The following is an 18,066-nucleotide window of genomic DNA, read 5'->3' as shown; positions in this document are numbered from 1 at the left end:
AATTGTGTTGATGCCGTGGGCCCTTCTGGGCTGAGAACACCCTTGGTCTGGGGAGTCCCCTCCCAAGGTGACCACCTCCTCTCCCGAACCACAGCCCATCATGGACCCGGCAAGCACAGCTCATTCATCCAGTCAGGTTGGTCTGCATGGCTAGGACTCCCAACCATCCCGTCAGGCCGCTGTGTTTTAATAATATTTATATAAGCTTCAAATTTGCACATTTGTATTACATACCCTTTAAAAACTAACCTGACCTGAGTCGAAAGCAGACCCTTAACCGACTGAGCCACCCAGGCGCCCCTTTCCAAGCTCTTCTGTCAGTCCGTCCACGTTTCAGCTCTCTCTTGGGATCTTCTACCTACTCACCATCTCCTCCCACCGCACCAGCCTATTCTTACACTGCTCCGCACCTTTGCACCCCTGTCCCTCCCATGAGCTCACATCTCTGCCCAGAAGGAGGGTCTTAAAGGCCATGGAGAAGAGGGGAGATCTGGGGGGGGGGCTTGTTGGGGACACTGAGACCATTTCCCCAGCACTAAGTGGGGAGCCAGTCTCTCACCTCAGGGCCAGTAGGGGTGGCGGCCTCTCCAAGAGCTCCAGCCAATGTCCACGTCACACATGCATTACCAGAAGTTGTAGGGGCAGCAGAGAAGGGTCTGCTCCTGACAGTGACCACCCTGCCACCCAGCTTTTCATTAGAGGGACAGGATCTAGGACAGGATTCAGAAGGCAAGGTTGGCACGGCCGCCTGGAGTCACCGTGAAAAAGACCGTCGCCAGGGCGCAGAGGCGACGGCCAGCAGGGGCATAAGCCAGCCCAGGACAAAGGAGGAGCCACCAGCCAAGGACGAACACTGCCCAGTCTGGGGACTTGCGGTGGGCAAGGAAGCCTCCCAAGGACGGACGGAAGTGACCATTCGATCCACATCAACTGTGGACACGGGCCAGCCCCAGGTGGCTGGAGCCAGCTTGCCACATGCATCCACATTCGGATCTTGAGAACCTGTGACCTTACTGTGGCAGATGTGATTGAGGGTCTTAAAAAGGGGAGATAATCCTGGATGATGCAGGTGGGCCTGATGTCACCACGGGTCCTCCTGAGAGACAGGCAGGAGGGCCAGAGGCAGACAAGGAGACACGAAGATGGAAGGGGAGCAGGGAAGGGAAGACAGATGCTGGGTTACTGGCTTGGAGATGGAGGAAGGATTTCTAGAAGCTGGAAAAAGCAGGGGAGAAATTCTGCTCTAGAACCTCCAGCAAGCACGCCGTCCTGCTGACACCCTGACTTCAGAAGTGCGACCCCCTGACCTGAAGAGAATAAGCTAATACTGTTTTAAGCCACTGAACATGTGGTAGTTACAGCAGCAATGGGAAGCTAACACACTGTTCATCAAGGAAAGAATTTCTGCCCGCCATCTCTCCTCCCTCCCTCAGCTGTGAGCCTGCAGGGGTCAGAGACAGGCTTGCCAGATGTAGCAAATAAAGATACAAGATACCCAGTTACATTTTTTTAGAAGATTTTTTATTTATTCATTTGAGAGACAGAGAGCACAAGCAGGGGGAGAGGCAGAGAGAGAGGGAGAAGCACACTCCCCGCTGAGCTGGGAGCCCTACGAAGATCCCAGGACCTGGAGATTGTGACTTGATCCTGAGCCAAAGGCAGACATTTAACCATCTGAGCCACCCAGGTGCCCCTACCCCCAGTTAACTTTTAATTTCAGATAAACAGTTTTTTAGTATAGTCCCCAGTGTTGCATAAGACATCTTACACTGAAAAGTAATTCTTCATTGTTCTTCTGGAACACAAATGTTACTGGGCAGCCTGGTTCTACCTGGCAACGCTAGCCAAAAAAAAAATAGCAGCTGTGGGGTGCCTGGGGGGGGTGCTCAGTCGGTTGGGCGTCTGCCTTAGGCTCAGGTCATGATCCCAGGGTCCTGGGATCGAGGCCTCCTCCTCCCTAGTCTGCTTCTTCCTCTCCCTCTGCCTCTCCCCCCACCACCTTGTGCTCTCTCTCACAATTTTTTTTTTTTTTAATAGCAGCTGTAAGGGAAGAAGGGAGCAAGGAGGAGGAACACATTCCCCTGATGTCCACAGCAGACTCCAAAAAGGAGGGAAGAAGTTTTAATATTAAATCAAGGTCCAAGCCTTATTAGCCAAGACTGGACATTTTTTTTTTTTTAAAGATTTTATTTATTTGAGAGACAGAGAATGAGAGACAGAGAGCACATGAGAGGGGGGAGGGTCAGAGGGAGAAGCAGGCTCCCTGCCGAGCAGGGAGCCCGATGCGGGACCGATCCCGGGACTCCAGGATCATGACCTGAGCCGAAGGCAGTCGCTTAACCAACTGAGCCACCCAGGCGCCCAAGACTGGACATTTTTAATTAATAAATTGAGACCACTTGCAATCTCAAGTGACCCAAGACCTAATTTCCCAAGAATGGACAGAAAAAAATCAGGGGAAAGTTCTGGACCTTTCATCCAGGATAGAGAGGGTGGCTCTCCCCGCCCATCACCACGGAGCAGGTTCAAGGGGCCACAGAAATGAAGGAGATGGTATGACTGCACCTGCCAGGCAGTCTTGGGCCAGTGGCGGCGGGACAGATGAGCTCAGGCTCTAGCCCAAGGTCCAGGTGCAAACAGAGTCAGCCCCGAGGAAGAGCCCTGTATTTGCTTTGCATCCTTTCCACCCCAGCTGGATTAGGAGCCACTGTTGGGCGGGGAAACAGGCTCTTCCCATTTTCCTCCCATTTTCCAATGTGGCCATATTCCCACAAGGTGGCGCTCGGGATCACGACACGATACCTTGCTACAGTCCTTGTTTATAAAATAAAAATCTTAGGGGCACCTGACTGGCTCAGTTGGTAGAGCGTGTGACTCTTGATCTCAGGGTTTTAAGTTTGAGCCCCATATTGGGTGTAGAGATTACTTACAAATAAAATATTTTTTAAAAATTAAAATTTCAGATGAAGGTTAGATTTTAAGGTTGTTGAGAACATAATACAGAGAATTCCTGTGTGGCCTACGCCCAGTGGCCCTATGACTAACATCCTAAGCGGGTATAGTACCACGTCACCACTCATTAACCAACACGGATTCCTCATTACATGAGCTCTCCGGGCTGGGACAGTTTCTCAGACTCTCCTTGGTTTTTAGGACCCGGGCAGTTTGAGGGGGCTGGCCCCTCGGTTGGGATTTGTCTGAGGTTTTTCTCACGGCTAGACTAGGGTTGCGGGTTTGGGGGAATGAAGACTCCAGATGTAAAGCACCTTCTCATCCATCGTATCAAGGTCATGGGCCATCACTGTGACTTATATGGCCAAGGTCATGTCCATCTGGTTTCTGCATCATACAGTCTCCCCTTCACCTTCCCCTTTCTGTGCTGGGCTCTCTGAATCATGTGTTTTTCACAGGTTTGGAGGATATGACAATTACTTGGGGTTCTAGCGTCTCCCTGCCTGTCCAGTTCTCCAAGTAAGCCTTCATCAGTGTCCTCAAACGGGTCATAGGAAGAAGGCAGCTGGAGAACAGCAGTGTGAGAAGGGCAAAGGGGTGCCGTGTGAGCATCACCCCCACACCTGTGTCCCCACACTGGGCCCTGTATCTGCCCGACAGGAGGTGCTCAGGAGAGGTCTGCTCCCCTCTCTGTCCCTGCCAGCCTCCTTGTAACCGTCAGCAAGATCCCACTGAGTAAGTCAGGTCGCACCCCTCACCTGCTTAAAGACCCTACAGTGAATTCCACCCTCCCAAGCAGACCCCACGACTCCCCACACCCCGAGCTTGGCCATCTGTCCCTACACACACGCCGAGCCACTCCAGGAGCATGCCGACCCCCCGGCTCTGAACCTTCGCATGGGCCCTTCCACTCGACCAGATATAAGCGCCCCACTTGCCCCACAGCCTCACCCTCAGGCCCCAGCTCAAGTTCCAGCTCCCAGAGACCTGCCTGCCCCTCTGTACCCCCTTCCCCCCAGATGCTGGCATGAAGAATTGGAGGCAGAGGAGGTAAAGTCCTCCGAAGACAGAACAGGTTCTAGGACAATAGGAGAAGACACCGCGGATGAGCCCTGGGGCTTGGGGAGTTTATGCCCCATCCTGTTGACTGCCTCTTGCCGCGCGGTGGTGACCTGGGGACACACACAGCCCCTTCACAGTATTCTGTGAACTCCACAGTGTTCGTTACATCCTGGTTTGACAACCCACCATTTCTCACCACGACGAAGCTGTGCTTCTCCTTTTGTGGTACACAGATCTTTCTTCCTCCAAAACCATAAAAGGTGTCAAGACCTCCTCGTTGCTAAAATCCTCTGTGCACACGCTCAGTTGGAGGTGCCCTTGCAGCTGAGCTGAGTGGGTCACAGCTGCTCACCTGTGAACCCGGCCGCTCAGGGGATTGCCTTATATGGTGAAAAGCTCACGTTCTGCTGGGAGCGCCGCGGGGCTCATAAAGGAAGTCCAAAGTTTCAAAAGAGGCTTTGCACGGATTTTTTGCAGAAGGTCTGGCCTCCAAGCCCACAGCATGCTCACTAGCTTTCCGGAAGGGACAGTGTAACTATGGCAACCAGGAATTAGGTGTCAAAGATACACAGAGGGGTTATCCTACTTCCTGCCCAGCAGTTAAAACAAGCAGAGATGTGTGGGGAACTTGGGGGCTTGGCTTGGGAAGGCCAGCAGAGAGAGGCAGTAGGGTATTAAAGATGGAAGGGAACCAGAGGAAGCTGCCGTTTTGGATCTCAAATACTGCAACAGTGGTGAATGTCGCCACCAGTGAGCCATGGGCCAGGCCTGTGGGAAGCGTCCAGCACTTGGGATCTCAGCAGCCCAGCAGGAAAAGCACCACTATTCGTCCCACTCTGCAGACAAGGCAAACTGAGGCTCAGAGGGTGGCAGTAACTTATCTAAGTGACTGGTCTACCAGATACCTGGCGAGTGGGAGGGACAGACCAAGCCTCCGAGAACCCATCCCCCATGACACTGTGCCAGAGGGAAGGAGCAAAGTTTGCAGGAGCTGCGTCCAATGCCATGGGGCACAGGAACGCTGGCTGGTCCCAATGTGCTGGCAGCATGAAACCCACCAGAGTTCAGAGACCAGTTTGGGTTGTTTGGTTTTGTTTTAACTTTTAAAATTGTTTAAGACAAAAATTTTAATTGTAAAATATCTCATTAAGTTTCATTTTGAAATACAGTTTCACAGGAAGTTGCAAGGACAGGACAGAGAGGTTCACTCAGCTTTGCGCTTGGTGACACCCTCCATAATCACGGACGTGATGTGTGTGCAGGATCCTTGTCCCTTCATCCCACGTGTCGGCGCGTGCAGCCGTCATGCCATCAAGTGCAGAGCAAGTCCCTGACCACAAGGCTCTCCCTCATGCTACCTCTCCAAAATTTAAAGTAGAGATAACATGTTGGAATAATATCTTAGCTGTATCAGGTTAAATAGAAACTAGAATTCATGTCGCCCATTTCTTTTCACATTTTAGAATGCAGCCACTAACACGTTTAGATTCCTGTATGGGGCTTCCTGTATGGGAAACAGCATAATGTTTTCACTGGACAGCCCTAGCGGGCTTCAGACCCCAGGTCCCCGGTGGGACGGGTCACCTGACCTCCCCGAGCCTGGCTTCTCTGGAGGAGCCCCGTTCCTTGGAGTAAGTGTACCCCCGTCCACGCACTCAACCCATTTGCTGCGTGCGGGGCACTGTGCTAAGCGTGCGGACACAGAAGCAAGTCCTGCTGCTAAGAAACATCAAGTGTCCCCGCCCCCAGAGTGAGTGAAGCAAGCAGGGGGATCCCAGAAGGCCGCCCCTCTCCCGACACCTCCCCGAGCTCAGGCGCAGGCAAACAGCAGGCAGGGGCGCTGGGGGAAGAATTAGGTACCCTCCTGGAGAAGGTGCTGGTGTGCATCGCTCTTGTTCCCAGAGCACTCAGGGGGCCCCCTGCAAACCAACACCCCACTCATGTGTCCCCCACCCCCACTCGTCCGTCTGTCTGTCTTTCCATCCATCCATTGCCAGAGGTACTTAGCCCCCACCGCCCCCTTAGACTCACCTGGAAAGATTTTTTTTCATTTATTAAGAAAAAAAGTTTAACATAAGGAAAAGTGGAATAAAACAAATCCTCTTATACCCACTACCTAGATACAACAATTGTTAACGTTCTGCCGTATTTCCTACTGTTCATAGTATTTAAAAGGAAACCAGAGTCATCCTGATGTTCAGCCTTAAATAGGTCCATCTGCATCTCTTTGTGAAATAGGACCCTTTCCTATCCAACCACAATACCATTAACAGAAATCCTTAGTGTCACCTGATCCTCAATCTTGGGATTCTGGTTAGGAAGCCTGGGTCTCAGGTCTTGCCCCAGACCTACTGAATCACAATCTGTGTTCTAAGAAGGTCCCCCCAAGTAATTTGCTGCACATTACAGTTTGAAAAAGCAAACTTGATGCCCAGTCTGTTATGAGCTGCTTTTTTTTTTTTTTTTTTTAAGATTTGAGAGAGAGCGAGCATGCGAGCAGGCAGAGGGAGAGAGAGAATCTCCAGCAGACTCCACGCTGAGTGTGGAGCCTGACACGGGGCTCGATCTCACAGCCCTGAGATCACAGCCTCAGCCGAAACCAAGAGTCGGAGGCTTAACTGACTGAGCCACCCAGGTTCCCCGATGGGCTGAATTCTATCCCCTCAATTCATATGCCAAAGTCCTAACGCCCGGACTCAGAATGTGACCTCATCTGGAAATAGGGTCATTGCAGATGTCATTAGTTCAGATGAGGTCACACTGGGGCAGGGTGGGCCCCTAATCCAATAGGACAGGTGTTCCTACAAAAAGGAGATTTGGACACAGAGACAGACACACACGGGGCGGACGATGTGAGGAGATGGGGAAAAGGTGGCCGTCTACAGGCTGGGGGCGGGGGCCTGGACAGATCCTGCCTCTGGCCTCTGAAGGACCAGTGCTGCTGAGAGCCACCTTGATTTCGGACTCCGGGCCTCCAGAGCCGGGTGAGGCCACGCGGCTGGGGTACTCGGCCACAGCAGCCCCGGGACATGATGCACAACCCATACTCAAAACCTCCCCTGCAGTGTTTTTCAGCTACCCGAGGCTGAGGCCATGCTGAAAGGTTCCGGCATCTCTGATCTGGTGTGGTTTAGGCGTGGGTGCTCAGCTGCAGCCTGGGCTGAAATCCTTGCTCAGTTTTCCTCATTAACCATGAAACAGCCTAGCGAGTCCCCCCACCCGCTGCTGGTTGCTTTGTGCAGAAGGGCTAGTGAATTATCTGGGGAGAGAAATACCCAACGGCAGGGTAGGGACCCTCAGAGCTGTGGTCCTCAATGTGGGGTCCCGAGCAAGCAGCATCCACATCACCGGGGAGCTTGGGAGAAATGCAGATGCTTGTGCCCCATACAGACGTCAGGAATCAGAGATGGTGGCGGGGGGCCGGACAAGCTATGTTTTAAGGAACCCTCCCAGCGATTCAGATGCACACCCAACCCTAAGAACCAAAGTCTTAAAGAAGTGTGGGCCCCGGGCGCCTGGGTGGCTCAGTTGGTTGAGCAACTGCCTTCGGCTCAGGTCATGATCCTGGAGTCCCTGGATCGAGTCCCGCACCGGGCTCCCTGCTCGGCAGGGAGCCTGCTTCTCCCTCTGACCCTCCTCCCTCTCATGCTGTCTCTCATTCTCTCTCTCTCAAATAAATAAAATCTTTAAAAAAAAAAAAAAAAAAGAAGCGTGGGCCCAAACTCTGCATGTGTTCTGACAACCTCCATCCGTACCAGCCCGTGGGGACTTTAAGAGCATCAGCTCTACTCTGTCCAGGTAAAAAGCAGCAAAATCCCACGTCAATAGACTCAGCCTGTGTATTTCCTTCCCGGATCTCAAACTAGCATCTCCATCCAGCTAGGGCTCCCAGAGGTTCACTTTGTTAACTTGTGTGTTGAAACATTAACACACCAACACAGTAACAATTTCAAACGCCCTAAGAGAAGATAAAATAAAAGGGAAATCTCGACACTCCTTCCCAGTCCTGCTCCCCAAAGGCAGCCAAGACCAGAAGCTTCTCGGGGTTTTTCCCAGAGCTGGTCTCGGAAACCACATCCGACTGCATCTACACCCCTTAAACACACACACCAGAAGCCGACGACAACCAGCGTCACACCTTGTCTCTTTCCTCCATGTACCAAACAATACACCCCTCCCTGGAGCTCACGCAACCCCTTATTTTCATAACGTGCTGCCATCCAAGAATATATAATTGAGCCAAACCCTTACGGACGAGTGTTTTGGTTGCTTCCCATCTTCTGCTTCTCTGCACAACCCTGCATTTTAGCATTCTTGGACACATGCCTTTGCACAAATGGCCGGTTGTTGAGTTTCTGGACTTGTGGATTTCACAGGCCAGTTGAAACATCAAGGGGCTGCTACAATGTTAAAAGGCCGTTTAAAAATAATAATACTGTCTATCTTGCTTCTGTTTCATCAAGTAAAACCATTTCAACAACTAAGTCTTAGAAAAATGAGATTTAAAAAAAACAATAAACAGAATGCATTGTTTTGTAGAACGCTCGCATTCCTTGTGTTACTACAGACCTGGGATGACTTCATGCTGGACTGGCCGGTTCTCCACACCTTCCTCGACGAAAGAAGGGGGCCGGAATCCCACACCGGTGCTCATCCACTAACATCCCCGAGGGCACGGTTTTGTAAAGGGGGCCCCACCAGGTTTCCCCCCATTCTGTCTTCAATGACACGACCCCGCTGCCGATGTGGAGTGAGCCCCCCTCCATCCTCATTAGGCAGGGCCACTGAATTGCGGGAGATGGTAACTCTAAGCAGGTGCGTAATGAGATTAACGAGGCAAGTGGACAGCTGTTTAGTTTTCAAAACAAATCCGTTAGCAGGTGCTTATCGACTCAGCTCTGTTAAATGCCAATTGCTCCGTAATTCCAGGTGCTAAAATGGCTGGAAAACAGAATGGGTTTGCCTGTGGTCTGACCCTGCCCCCCCCCCTCCCCAGGGACCCCTGGTCTCTCCTCCCCTATGCGTAATTGCAGATGGACCCTGCAGATGGCTGCTAACCCATGCGGATCTGAGGGCAATGGTGTTGGCATCACCTGGAGCCAGAACTTGAGTTTTACTGGGTTATTCACGGGCACATCAACGTTTGAGAAGCTCCGGCCTAAACGGAGCTATACCCACCAAGACCCAGGGAAGGGGTGCAGTCAGATGGCGTGAGCTGGGGGGCACTGTGCATTGTCACACAGCTGGCTGGCTGGGATCCCACTCTGCCGCGTGTTTGTGGGACCCCGGGTAAGATGTTTTGTCTCCCTGAGCCTCACTCTCCCCATCCATAAAATGGGGTAAGAACAAGAGCTGCCTCCCAGGAGCTGTTCTGAGGATTAAATACACTAATGAATATAAGGCTTTCTATCCCAGGACTTGGCACAGGATAGATGCTCAAAAAACATGGATACTGTTTTCCTTGCCTCCATCAGGAGGGGACTCAGACTCCCTCAGAGACCGCTGTCTTCCCAGATCGGACCATCGCAGAAACCCATATAGTCCTACACACTAAATTCAGTGTCCTGGGAAGTGGTCAAATATGTGGATTCCAGGAATTGGTCCCAGAAAGTCAGAATCTGTCAGGACTGGTGCCTCGGGCCATCGTCCAGGGAGCACTCAGACACACACCAGCCCAAGGCCTCTGGGCTCAGTTTGGTGCACAGACCCGCTGCGTCTCTGGGAGCCCCTTGCAAATGCAGGCTCTCAGGCCTGCCCCAGACGAGTGTGACTCAGGACCTGCATGTTAACAAGATCCCCAGGAGACCAAGCATTGCCCTAGGCGGTCCCTGTACCTATAGTTCCCCACAGGCAAAATGCAGGGATGCGTAGGTGGTTTGGCTCCGGGGTTTGGTGCCTCCCAGCCCTCTCTACCTGCTCTGCCCCTTCTCAGATGGCAGGTGTCAGTGATCGTCCTCCAGGGCTGAAGCTTGATTTTTCGGGACTGGGTATTGGGACTGCTTCCGGGCTCCACTCTAACAAAGGACCACAAGCCGGGTGGCTTCGAACTCCAGAAATGTATTTTCTCCCAGAGGACAGAGTCCCAAATCAACTTGGTGGGTTGGTTTCCTGTTGGGGCTCTGGGAGAGAATGCACTTTGGGCCTCTCCTGGCTTCTGGTGGCTGCTGGCTGTCCTCCAGGCCACGGCCTTGTCCACGTCTGTGACTTCTCTGCTGTCTCCTGGCAGGACACACTGGTCATTAGATTCAGGGCCTGGCCTGATCCAGGATGAGCTCATCTTGAGATCCTTCATGACATCTGCAAAACTCCTCTTTCCGAATAAGGTCACGTGCACAGGTCCCGGGAGGTTAGGGCTCAGACATGTCTTCTTGGAGGCCGCCGTTTGACCCGCCGCAGGTCCGCCTGCGGTTGGCTCTTCTCTGAGGAGTCTATGCTCATCATATCTCCTCTCCTCTGGGAGGAAGAAGGGCTGTGTCCTCCAAGAGATCCCAGCCGTCCGGAAGCAGGGGCTGCGGCGTCCTTTCCTGCCACGTTGCAGACAGCCCCAGCCAGACCACCGCCACTGGGGCCCCGAGGGCCAGACAGGGGCAGCCAGGTGGCAGCCTGTTTGCAAGTGCACTTCTGCCTCTGTCCCCTGGGCCCCCCCCGCCGGCAGCCCTCATCCGGGGACCCTCCTCACCTCCTGCAACGCACATTTGCTTCCAGAACCCACCCTCTTTGGGGCTACTCTGCTCTCGGGTTTGTGGCATGGGGGCGCACTGCTCAGCTGTCCCTCTGAGACAGAACCGGGCAGTGTTCCTGATCCCAGACAATGACAGAGCCGGGAACCCCAACACGGTCATCTTCACTCACCACGGGGCTCCCCGTGGCTTGGCTGAGACTTGCTCCTCGCTGCCCTGCAGGCTGAGCCTCCTCCTGCTTCTCCTCTCTCGGGTGTCAGACCCGCCCTCCGGGCACAAGGTTTCCCACCTGCTCCTCCTCGTCCCTGGATCCATCACAGGGGTCACACCCCATAAGTGTCTTCCAAATGGGTGTCTGCTTCCCACGGGACCTGAACTGGCTCAGAGCTCAAGTTGACTGTCAGGTGGGTGTGTCCCCACGAACAGGAATGGGATTCAGGAGACATGGTGGCCACAGTGTGACAAGTGTCCTCTGCACTCATCTCTGTCCCAGAGTCCCACCCTTCTCCCACCTGTCCTGCCGTTAAGCTCTGTTCTCTTGCCTGCATCTTGTCGCTGTGTCCCTTCTCATAAACGTAACCCATTTCCCTGGTCCAAACTATCACCATCTAAGCTGACCAATCAGTGCTGCCATCAGACCCACCTGGAGGGGCAGAGAAGGACGTGCATACTTTTTGTTGACATTTTGTTTACTTAAGTCCTCTCTACACCTGACATAGGGCTTGAACTCTCAACCCCAAGACCGAGAGTCACGTGCTCCTCTGACTGAGCCAGCCAGGTGGCCCGTGCATACGCTTTTGTTAATATTTTTTCCCGGTCCCACGGACAGCAACTTAATAATTAGAATCCTTACTTCAATGACTCACTTTTTGTGTTACTCCTAAGCATCCCTTACTTGCATGGAAAAATGAAAGTCCTGGGCATTGCTGACCTTGGCCCAGAAGCATCTCCGGAGGGTCCTGGTCTGCAGGGGGTCCTCAGCCTACACATGCACGAACTCTGCCTTAGAAACGCCCCAGCGGCTGATGAGTCCTGACCCCCATGTCCCCCTCTCCCAGGCCAGAGCAGGGAGTGACAGCCTCTCACCAGTGGCCTGTCTGTGCAGAGAAGCATCTCAACCCATGGGCCACGGGAGGTGGGGGGGTGGTTTCCCCCTCTCCTGCTCCTCCCCAGCCCCCCTCCTCCCTGCCTGCAGCCCCACTGGCCCCATGGCCCTGCTCCCATCTTTGTTCAGCGGCACCAGCCAAGCTAAGAGCATAAGGAGGTTCTGTGCAAATGCCCCTTAGAAAGCACCGTCCGCCCTCCGGCAGCCCAGCCAGCCCAAGAGGCTGCCCAGACAGGCCAGAGCCTCCGGCTCAGCAATCATGTGACGCCCCAGAGTGGGGACAGTGGGCCAAGCCCTCTTGCACTGGCAGCGGGGACCGCGGCCCTCGGAGAGCCCGGGCACACTGTCGTTTGTTAGGGCTGAGCGTTGCTGACGCCCTGTGGATACCTCCCCCAGCCCCAAGTGGAGATGACAGTCCCAGCCCCTCAGCAGCCCCGGAGGTGGCAAACAGGCAAAGCCAGCAGCTGTGACTTTTGAGGCCGTGCTATTTAGCGACCCCAAGGGCTTTCCAATGGTGGTATGCACGAGGCTCTGAGAAACACAATCACCCCTCCGATGTTTCCTTGGCTGTGTGAGCCTCAGATTCACTGGTTAGAAAGAAGAGGCTCAGATTCAGCCATTGCTTTCCAGCCAGTATTTCTGGGGACGCTCACAGCAATCGGGTGTGGAAGGAGGACACTTGATTTCACAGACGTCGGAATCGGGGCTCAGAAAGATCTAGTGATTTGTGCCAAGTCACACAGTGAGGAAGGGCAGGGCCAAGGCTGGAGCCTGGGTCTCCTAGTTGGAAGCAGAGCACACTGCGTGTCTGGTCCCCCAGGAACCAATTAAAAGAATTTCCCAACCGAAGTCTGTTCTTTGAGCAAATGGGGATGTTGCTATTTTAAAAGGCAATCAGACCAAGCACACAAATGGCGTTCTCTATGCGCCAAGCCCTGTTCTGAGCCCATCACCAGTGCAGATTCATTTAATCAGCCCCCAGCTCCATGAGGCCGGCTCAGGCATTAACCAAGTCCTACTACTTCCAAGGACACTGAGGCAGAGAAAATCTAACGGACCTGCTCCAAATCCTATGAGAATGTCTGAGCCGGGATTTGCTTCTGGAATCCCTGAACTTAACTGCTGCCCTCTGCGGCAAAGAAACGAAAGGTCCCATAATGAAAGGAGAAGCCCGTCCAGCTTATGAACGGGATCAAAACTCACTGAATGTAAGGTCAAAAAGGCCCTCCACCTGCAGCATCGGATGGCTGGTTGTGATGCACGCACCATCGACCCGAGATGGCAGAGCCTCCGGGTAAAGACAGGGCACGCTGCAGACCCCCCAGTTGTGTGCCCGGGCTGCTTCTCAAACTGGCTCAGTTTCCCCATCTGTAAAATTGGGGTGGTGTACCTACCCTGTATTCTAGGCATTAAGGACAGCTCTTAAAATGGCACCTGGCTCTCAGCGCTCGGCAGAGGTTAGCCTTTGCTAGTCCCGTTTTTCTGCTCATTTCAACACACCCAGCAAAGCAGCACCACTCACCCCTCGCCGCTGTCTGCAAGCAGGGGTGAATCTGCGGGGATAACGCAGGCCCCACCCCAGAGGTTGGCCCGGCCCACTTCGCGACAACCACGTGTGGACCACAGCGGCTTGGGATTTCTGACTATGACTTTTTAAAAGGTCAGAAACGGGGCGCCTGGGTGGCTCAGTTGGTTAAGCAACTGCCTTCGGCTCAGGTCATGATCCTGGAGTCCCGGGATCGAGTCCCGCATCGGGCTCCCTGCTTGGCAAGGAGTCTGCTTCTCCCTCTGACCCTCCCCCCTCTCATGTGCTCTCTCTCATTCTCTCTCTCAAATAAATGAATAAAATCTTTTAAAAAAAAAAATAATAAAAGGTCAGAAACGGGTTGCGGCTGTCTCCGTGGGTAGTTCCTCTCATTTCCACACCAAAGCCCTGGACGTGAATTCCGTCAAATGCAAAACTTGGTTTCCTCACTCCACCTGTTTCCTCCCCCGTGAAATGGGCAACTCCGCAGTCAGAGTCGTCTACCTTCCTGTCATTCAGTGTGGTCGGGGACCAGCAGCAGCCTGGGCTGAGAGTCTAAGAAATGCGGAGTCTCAGCCACCACCCCCAGACCTCTTGAGTTGGAATCTACGATTTAACGAGATCCCCCCAGGGAATTTGCGAGGACGTCACATTTTAAAAAGTCCTGCCCTGCCTCACAGGATTCTTGGAGTAACTAAAACGTAAAGTTCCCAGGACATGATTGACTTTACGTAAAGGTTACTCCTTCCCCTGACCTTCTTTCCTGCCCACAGAAAGGTAGGAACTCCACCCTCTCTGGAACATGCGATTGTTGTGAACCTGGGCCGGGGACGTAAAGGACAGCGCTTGCGCTTTGGATGCATAATGTGTCATCCTCACAGCGCCCCTCTGAAGGAGAAGCTACTGTCCCCACGATACAGACAAGGAAACAGATGCAGACGGCCCCGTGACTTGCCCAAGCTCTGAAGCTGAGGCAGGCTGGGCGATGCCCGAGCCCTCATTAGACCACCGCGCTCTCCTCCCTGCTGCGTCTCCCAGCCTGCGCCCCTTGGGACCCCAGGTCTGGTGCGCTGCCTGCTCCCAATCTCCACCATGGGCTTGTGTCCCCACGACTTCCACGGGCTGGGGAGGCGGCATTGTCCTGCGGGAACCGGGCCCCCCGGGGCCACCCTGGGAAGTCTGGATACACACACCCCCCAAGCAGACAAGCCAGAACTTGAACAAAGAAACACCAAAATGTCACCAACTTGCAAATTCATGGGCAGTCAGGGCTGCCAGGTTGGCATTTTTAGCCCAGTGTCCTTTCTGCCCACTCTGCTTGCTTAAATCACTTCCTTCTGACTCCGTCACTCACGAGTGTAATCAGGGCGGTCCCTGGGACAGGGAATGTGACGCAAACGGTGACCCTTCCGGAACAGAAAGGCCAGTTGCCTCCGCGTTCCTGAAAGGAATTCCCCAGACACGCCTTGAGGACCTTGGTGGCTAGCGTCTCTGGAAGCACCTGCCTCCACTGCTCGAAATCTCATCTCCGGATTTGGGAGTCCCGGTTTCTTGTTGGGCACAAGTTCGGTCCCCTCCCAGGGACACCCCAGCCGTCTCCTGGCTGCTGGAGAGAGGCGGGCAGGGTCCCGCCACCCTCATCACAGGGAAGGATATATGGAGCCAAGGGCCAGGAGCGAGCAGGAAGCCCCACAGCAGAGCGGCTGCTAAAAATGTCGGGCAGATGCTGCACCGAGAACCGGATCTCGTTGCTGACGCGGCATCCCGGATGCACGTTCATTCGACCATTTTCATGCATATTTATTTGTTCCTTATAAAAGCGGTATGACCACCTTCCAGAAACAAAAAGCAAGAAATCAGGGCGCCTGGGTGGCTCAGTTGGTTGGGCGACTGCCTTTGGCTCAGGTCATGATCCTGGAGTCCCGGGATCGAGTCCCGCATCGGGCTCCCTGCTCGGCGGGGAGTCTGCTTCTCCCTCTGACCCTCCTGCCTCTCATGCTCTCTGTCTCTCATTCTCTCTCTCTCTCAAATAAATAAATAAAATCTTTAAAAAATAATAAAATAAAATAAATAAAATAAAAATATTTTTTTAAAAAAAGCAAGAAATCACCCACACACCTTGTGTTGAGGGTGCCCAGGACCATGCCACCCTCAGAGATTCACTAAAAGGACGCCCGTCTTCAGCATGGGGTTGTATTCATGGCTCAGATGGATGTGCAGCGAGACGGCCAGGACACACAGCCAGATCCAAAGGCAAAACCCACAGATAAGAGTGTTTCCAACCGAATGTTTGTGTCCGCTCAAAGTGCATCTGTTGAAGACCTGCTCCCGCCCCCGTGCTTGGAGATGGGGGTCTTTGGGGGTTCAGGAGGGACGGGAATATATGAACTCATGATGGAGAAAGAACAGGATTCAGTTGGTTCCCGAACACAACGATCAGCACCAAAAGGCAGCCGTGCAGAGACCTTACTGAGAGGTACCAAGGGTGCTTCGTGGCTCTTCTGTGTGTGCAGCTGATGGGGCCCCTTGGCTGCCCTGGGTGAAGAGAAGGTTCTCTTTGCTCTGATCGGGTCCAGACCCAACTCTTCCCTGTCAGGCACCTATAGTCGTCCCCTTTGAGGTTCGTGGGCTGCAGTGCTCTGCCCTCGAGCACTCCTCCCTGGACCCTGGGCTCTGTCTGCACACGTCCTAGTAACATGGCATGTATGGGAGTTTGCCCCCAGTTCCCACCAACCCACCCCCCAGCCTGGGGGCGGGGTGCTCTCTGCCAAACATCTGCCCCGGGGATGCCTCTTCCTTCTTGTAATCACCCTGGACTTTTCCTGTCCTCCGTGGTTCCCCTGGCCCCTGAAATTCTAGGAGGATTCTGAAACCCACTGCTTTTGAATGGGAAGACCACCTTTCCAACCAGGTCTGTCTCCCTCAGGTTCCTTTAGTTGCAGGTAACAAAAGCCCCGTCTCCACAAGGAGTGCATAACCTGGACAGTCACATGGGGCCCCGGGGCTCTGCTATCACTCCTCTTGGTTTTTCAAGCCCTGCTTCCAGCCGTGTGAGGCCCAGCCACAGTCTTGTCTTTGGGTTCTCTGACATACCCCCTGGTCCTTCCATTAAATCTCCTTTGGTAATTGGAATTTCCTGAATGGCTTTACACAGGACCAGCTACATAATGCGTGGGGTTCAGGGATGCGAGTGCATCCTCTCGTTCGAACATTTTTAGAACTCCAAGGAGCCCAGGAGGCCCCTACCCGCCTCCTCAAGGGAGACACAAGGTTGCTGGCCTCACCCAAGATTTCATCTCCTCTGTTCCAGGATCTGTCCCTCCGACAATTTCCGGGGACAGACACTGACTGGCCCGGCTTGGGTCAGGCATCCAGTCCTGATACAACCAGGTCTGGCTGAGGGGTCAGGGTCCCGCAGCACCAACCCAGCTTCCGTGCGGAAGCAGAAACCAGAGTCAGCAGTTGGCAAAGAACAAGCCTGCCTTGAAACTTGCAGCCAGACACATTCCATGGCCCCCTGGCTGCAGGGGCAGCCAGGGGCACACTGCTTAACCATTTCCTGCCCATCCCTCCCCGCTGAGAGCCTCCCTTCCTGGAGGGAGGTCCTCAACTCGACCTTGGGTCCCTTTCCAGCGGAGCTACTGATTTAGGGAAAATCTTACGGCCTCTTGTCATTTTCCTTCTCCTCTTGTTTAAAAACCAACCAACCAAAATGAACAAACAAAACCTCACAGCAGGCTGGGAGGATGAACTATACAGGTGTTTGTGAAAATGCTATTTGGAAAGAAGCCTCACATGCACTTGCTCGAGTATGCACGAGCGTGCCCCCCCCCCCACTCACACACACGAATGTGCGTTTCCTAAGACTCTAAGCAAGCTCTAGATCCTTGGCCCTTCAATGTCTGATCCTTAGTAACTCATTGCAAAGCATTCTTTGGGGGGCATTCAGAGTTCTGTGTGGGACAGATAGGGGCCTCTCCAAAGGAAGTAGATTAGCCTCTGGGAGATAAATCTTCTTCGCTTCCTTCCTCCCGGAGAGGATATGAGCAAAGTGCTCCAGCAGTCCTTGCCGGAACAAAGGCCCAGTGTCCAGCGAGGCGCCTCCACCCGACCTCTTCTGCATTATGAGTTGTAACCTCATGATCATTTCACAAAGCTTTCCAGGCTCTGCAGTGGCCACTGCCATCCTCGGGCTGTGGGCTGCAGGACACCCCTGGGTCCCTCCAGACTGCCGTCCTCCCCACGGCCCCCTCTCCGGCCCCAGGGGGACTGCCAACCCCCCAGCCATAAATGCAGCCAGGCCTCCTGCTGAGGCCACCCTGGCTGTCATCCAGGCCGGGGGGTGGGGAGAGCCTTCTTCATGACATTCTTCTGCTTCCCCTGGATGATCGCCCTGGGCGAGGGGACCCTGCCCTGCAGGAAGGCCAGGTACCCTGAGGGGATAATGAGCACAGGCTTTCAAACCCACCCAGTGCCCATTTCCTGGCTACCCCTCGGGAGGGTGACTTCCCAGCAACCCGCCTCTGTCTCCTTGTCTGCAGAAGGGGATGATGACAATAAGGCTGAGCTCCCAGGGGGGCCGAGAGGCTAAATGCGGTCACGTGTGCGGAGTGCTTGGCAGAGGGCCTGGGCCACAGCAAGTGTGGGATGAACTCTGGCCAGCAGCCGCCAAGGCAAAGGGAAACTCTGTGCCTACTCGTTCAAAGGCAGGAAAAACCTTTCGCCTTTCTTCTGCAGCCCCC

The 18,066-nt window shown here is 53.9% G+C and overlaps 1 protein-coding gene across 5 annotated transcripts in view; it reads right to left on the bottom strand.

Moving 5' to 3' along the window:
- MEAK7 (MTOR associated protein, eak-7 homolog) overlaps positions 1-18,066 on the bottom strand; it is a 57,104-nt gene that overhangs the window by 33,081 nt on the left and 5,957 nt on the right. The gene's annotated exons all lie outside the window — the stretch shown is intronic.

The sequence above is a fragment of the Mirounga angustirostris genome, unplaced genomic scaffold (genome assembly GCF_029215605.1).
Source record: "Mirounga angustirostris isolate CCGP_5_RB_7025 unplaced genomic scaffold, mMirAng1.0.hap1 SCAF_16, whole genome shotgun sequence".
Classification (NCBI taxonomy): Eukaryota; Metazoa; Chordata; class Mammalia; order Carnivora; family Phocidae; genus Mirounga; species Mirounga angustirostris.
The sequence above is the reverse complement of the archived record's forward strand: the minus strand, read 5'-3'. Positions and strand labels throughout refer to the sequence as shown.